Here is a 6,000-nt window from a genome sequence, read left to right as displayed (position 1 = left end):
AGTCCTGTTTTGTTCCACAATGTCTTCTCTGTTGAGCTCTTCTGCTGACAGATTATCGTGCCTTAAAGTTCCATGGTCCTTGTTGTCATGCTTGCTGCCAAGGGTTCACAGACTTCAGTAGAGAGCTACTGCTACATTTTCTTCTTTTTCTTCAGATTTTATGTTGCTTTCTACTTTTCACTTCTGTTATCTTCATTTCCCCCTTTCCTCTGTTTTTCTTTTCAGATTTTTCCTGAGCACATTGCATTCTGCATGACACACTATCCTAATCTGCCTCCTTTTCCTCTCCTGTTCTTTCTCATAGTAGGATGTGCTCTTAATTACTCCTTCGGAAGCTATCATTTTGACAGCAAAGTACTGGCTTCTTGGTGGTGCCAAAAGGAAGACACTTCCATTTGTAAGCGATTCTAAAAAACCCTAAAACTATCTTTCGATACTTTCTCTTTCCTGAGAACAAGAATCATTTGATTTCTCACTAAACTGAAAATGCTTTGAGGACAGGATTCATGTATAATTCACACCAGTTACCCATTGCTATGAAAAGTGATAATCCTCCAAGGCAATTACTCCCTTTAAAAAATTGTGGTAAAATACATACAACATAAAATTTACTATCTTAACCATTTTTTAATGTACAGTTCAGTAGCATTAAATACATTCACATTGTCATGCAACCATCACCACCATTCATCTCCAGAACTCTTTTCATCTTGAAAAACTGAAACTCTGTACTCATTACAGAGTACTATTCCCCCCTCCCAACCCCTGATTATCACATTCTGCTTTCTATTGCTATGAATTTGACTACTCTAGGAACCTCATGTAAGTGGAATCATATGGTATTTATCTTTTTGTGACTGGCTTATTTCATTTTGCATAATGTCTTCAAGGTTCATCTATATTGTAGCAGGTGTCAGAATTTCCTTACTTCTTAAGGCTGAATAATATTCCATTGTAGAAACACATATATTGTGTACACACACGCACACACCCTATTTTGTTTATCCATTCATCTGTCAATGGACACTTGGGTTGCTTCCACTTTTCGTTATTGTAAATAATGCTTATATGAACATGGATGTACAGATATCTGTTTGGGGACCATCACCCACTTTTACACATGATATCAGCACCATTAATCCATGAGTGCTCCCTATATTTACGATGGACAGGTAGAGGAAGGGTAAAAGGCAGGCCCATAGAGGCATATCTAGGGCCTCCAAGGCATGCTGGCATCTGACCACAGTGCGAGTCTCTATAATCGACTTAACTATATTTTCACTTCCCGTGCTCTTGTCTCTCTGCCAGAACCCACCAGGAATCATCTTCATTTTGTTCCTTAGACTCTGGTTCTCTCCTTTTCTTCTATTCAGACTTGGAGTCTCTGGTTGTTGTCTTGGTTCCTTGACTTTGTTCTGTTCCTCACTCTGCTTTTACTGATTACACTTTGGCCACTTGTCACCTCCTCAGTTTCTGACTTCAGTCTTGCCCCTACTTTTTGGATTCTTTTCACGAACTGCTTGAAGGGACCCATCTCAGCACCAGTTGTGAGAAAGGAGGATCCATTATCTTCCATCCGGCTAGGCATCAGGGTAAGTCAGGAGCACTGGAGTAGGAGCTGTTGGGCTAGACTGAGCAGGTACCAGTACATACCTGTCTGCCTAAAGCTCATGGCATGTGACCCACCCACAAGACACAGGAAAAGAAAGATTGAAAATCAGGCTAAGCCCTCCCAGACAGTCTGCTGGCTCTGTCTCTGTTCAAAGAACTAAATGGGTGTTAGTCATGCAGAACCTCTCAGAGGAGAGTTCCTAGAGCCTTTATAATGTGACTCATTGAATTGAGGGTTTTAAGAACAGCAGAGCCAGGGACCCTTTCTGTGTACCTATCTTGGCACTGGCCTCTTTTGACATCCAGCAAGTGAGCCTGGAATCTTCCCATGTGTTTCATTTCTTGGGGTCTTTGAAGCAGGGCTTTAGCAGCTGGCAACTGCCCGGCAGAGAGGGCTTAAGAAGCATAACAGCAGCTGTAGGTTTGCAGTAAACCTTGCAGTAGCAGAGGGAAAAAGTGTCAACACAGCTTTAGGAAGAGCCACTAAACAGAAAAACAGACACATGCTGGACAGCTGCCCTGGACCATAGGTGTGATAGGGGTCCAAAATCAACTGTCCACAGAAACTCTGTGCTTTCACTTGGGGAAATGTGCTTCCCTTGGGGAGACTCCCTACCTCCTAAAAATACTAAAAGATAGTGCATCTTTCTGCTGCCTGTAAGTAAAGTGTACTCATTTCTCCTTTTAAGGACTTCCCACCTTCTTTTATTAAGTTTCTATTTCTGAATGTCATCATGTTAGCCTCTTTGACAGATAGAAAGATGGTGGTCCTTATGTTCTGTTAGTTGTGTACCATTAGTCTTTCTTTTTTATATTTCCTTTTGGTGCCAGGAAAGTCTCTTTGACTTTACTGGGGCTAGTACTAGTTTTTCTAAATAGCCAAGTGTTATGAAGCTCATAGTAATACTAGTTACATTTTATTTTTTTGAGTGCCTATTACATATCAGGCACTTTACACAGATACTTGTAATCTTCCCAGCAATCCCCAGAGTAGAATTATTCTTCCTATTTTTCAGATGAGGAAACTGAGGCTCAAAAAACTTAATTTCCCAAGTCATAAAAATTGTGAGTCAGAGATAAAAATGGAAACAGGCCTCCTTACATTAAGCTATTAGTTGAGAAAAGTTCATTTTGAAGTTTGGACTCCTTAGAAACTCCCTCTGCTTCTTATCAGGTCATAAGTAATTTAGCATTAAAAAGCTAACTAATCAAGGAAAACAAGATACCCCTAACAATTCTTCCTAGAAATGTCAGTTTGCTTCCAGCATCATCTCCCATTTACTGAGATTATCTTAAACAGGAGTTTGTCCCTCAAGTTCAATAGAAACCCTCTGCTCACCCTGTTTTTAGCATAAAAAATATTTAAACGTGATTTTTTATCTCGGTAGTCTATCACCAGGACCAGAAGGGGTATGCATTAAGAATTTTGTAGATGAGACACTCATGGTAAGAAAGGCAACAGTAGAACTTTGTGCAGGCTTAGGCTTCTGATACTGCTCTATACATGACCTAGCATATGAGTGGCTATTACTTTGGTCCCTATCCCTCTAAGAGGAAACTTAAGAGTCATAAAAACAAACGGTATTTATTTTGCCTTAAAGTTCCTTAGAGAGATTTCTTATATCCATATATGTTTGGATACACTTCATAAAATATATTAGGTAGTTATTTAAAATGGATTAATAAGATTAGTCATAATACTATATCAAGCAGTGTCACAATATTTCATATATATATATGCATGGTGATATTGAATAGAGATAACTCTGGTTAAATTGACACACATTTAGCTAAAGTTAGAATAACACTTAACACCTAAGTTTGTCTGCTATCTCACCATTAATCACATTTCTTGACCAATGTCTAATGAGTTTGGAAAATCAGAAAATCTGCACTGGCCAATGTTAATATTCACAGGTATAGAATATTGAATCTGGAATATTGAATTAGAATCTTTTAGCCCAGGGATCAGCAAACTATGGCCAAGAGGCCAAATGTGGCCCACTGCCTGTGTTTATAAATAAAGTTTTATTAGAACACAGCCACACTTATTCATTTACCTATTGTCTATAGGCCCATTCATGTTACAACAGAAGAGTTGAGTAGTTGTGACAGAGACTTTACGGCCCACAAGGCTGAAAATATTATCTGGCCTTTTACAGAAAGTTTGCTGACTCCTGATTTAGTCCGTCCTCCTCAATATACAGATGAGGACACATTTCCAGATCCTTTGCTAATATTTCTATAGGTCTTATCAAGTTCCATACTTTGCTTAAATATATGAACATGTCCTTTAGCCAAAACTCACCATCTTTTCCTATGTGCCTTATTGTTCTCCAGATAAGTACATGTTTGTTTCACATGTTGGTACTGTATTCTCTTTCAATATAAAGACTTTTATGTTAGCTAAGGTAAATTTCTGGATTAATATTTTATTCTCTAAGTCTTTTTCAAAAACTTTTTCAAATATTAAGAGTTGTTTTACAAACAGTAGTCTACTTTGGCTATTAGCGTTTACAATTAAAAATGTGTTTGAATACCACAAATTCTGCATTTCATAGTAAAAGACCCAAATGTGGCTAAAACCTTTATTTAAAATATAGGGTATTAGTAAATAAATAAAAAATATTTATTCAAAAACACTTATGGGGGCTTCCCTGGTGGCGCAGTGGTTGAGAATATGCCTGCCAATGCAGGGGACACGGGTTCGAGCCCTGGCCTGGGAAGATCCCACATGCCGCGGAGCAACTGGGCCCGTGAGCCACAACTACTGAGCCTGCGCGTCTGGAGCTTGTGCTCTGCAGCAAGAGAGGCCGCGATAGTGAGAGGCCCACGCACCGCGATGAAGAGGGGCCCCCGCTCGCCGCAACTAGAGAAAGCCCTCACACAGAAACAAAGACCCAACACAGCCAAAATAAATAAATAAATAAATAGCGTTCCCGTTAAAAAAAAAAAAAAACCACTTATGGAAGAATACCTCCAATTACTAGGCCCTGTACTGAGCGTAGGTATTAAAAATGATCAAGACCCTTGTATAGGCCATGCCTTTGAAAAGCTGGAATCCTTTGGGGGAAATAGACATATAAGTAGAAAACTGATGTAAGGAAGCCCCCAAACAATGATATGAATCATTCATTACCATTAGAGCTATTATCTGAATTTCAGTATTCATTGTCTGAAAATATTAATATGCCATCTAAAGCCTCCTAAACTGTACTTCCATTAAAGCAAATTTCTATTGTGCACTTCACCCCAAAGAGAATCCTCTGGCTTTAACTACATTTTTAAATAGAGGAATACTGCTTTTTATTCCCCCAGCTTTATTGAGATATAATTAACACATAACGTTGTGTAAATTTAAGATGCAAAATGTGTTGATTCGAGAGGAATACCGCTTTTATAAAACACATAGCACCACTAGGTAATATGACAATGCTAAGTCAAAATTTTGTTATCTATAGCTATCTATATTGTTCCAGATCATGATTTTTATCCACAGTAGATAGAAATATGTAGAACAAAGAACAATGTTATAATGGTATTTTGCTCTGTTGAATGGAAATCCAATTATTTTCCCCTTGACTCCTATCATTTTTTTCATCCTGTCCTCTCTCTCTTTCCTATTTCTTTAAATAAAACATTTCATCCTAGAAGTCTTTATCCTTTTCTTAGAAATTCTCATTACTTACTTATATTATTCCCAAGAAATGTTAAATCTGAGATCAATAATTTAAACATTTGACAGTTTTGATGCAAAAACATGTTAAGTTATTTAGCAAATGTACATAGTACTTTATATTCAAAAGGTATTCTTCATCCTTGTGAACGAGTTTAACTCTCTAGGAGAAAACCAACATGTAACTCAAGAGATTAAATTTTTTGCCTGCTTTTAATAGCAAGAGACAGCACAAGCAGAATCAAGAATCTGAATTGCAAGGCTGAGTTTATGTTGCCTTTCATTTTGCAGCAATGGAGACTGAACTGGTGAAAAAAGGGTAATCAGGTTGAAAATCCTTACTTTGTTTTTGATGATCTATTCTCTGTTTCCTTGGAAACAGATCTGGCAGCCACAGAGTTGCTGGCATTATGTTTTCTTTTTAAGCTTTGAAGCATCAAAGAAGAAGGTGAGGTTTTATGACTGTAATTCATAGAATCTGAGTTATTTTCAAGTAAATTAAAAACAAATATTATTGAATGCCTATTACATATAAGGTACTAGGAGGTAAAAACTAACAAGTTTGAGAAAAAGTTTTAAACCAATTGAGGGGAATAAATCTTAGTTTCTAAGAGCCAATCTATTATATACATATTTTTTAAGAAAAAGAGGAAATAAAGCTTATTTAAAAACCTATAGTGTGAATATAGTACATTGAGATCAGTATAATTTAT

This window comes from Balaenoptera musculus, chromosome 7, assembly GCF_009873245.2.
Source record: "Balaenoptera musculus isolate JJ_BM4_2016_0621 chromosome 7, mBalMus1.pri.v3, whole genome shotgun sequence".
In the NCBI taxonomy this organism is placed as follows: domain Eukaryota; kingdom Metazoa; phylum Chordata; class Mammalia; order Artiodactyla; family Balaenopteridae; genus Balaenoptera; species Balaenoptera musculus.
The sequence above is the reverse complement of the archived record's forward strand: the minus strand, read 5'-3'. Positions refer to the sequence as shown.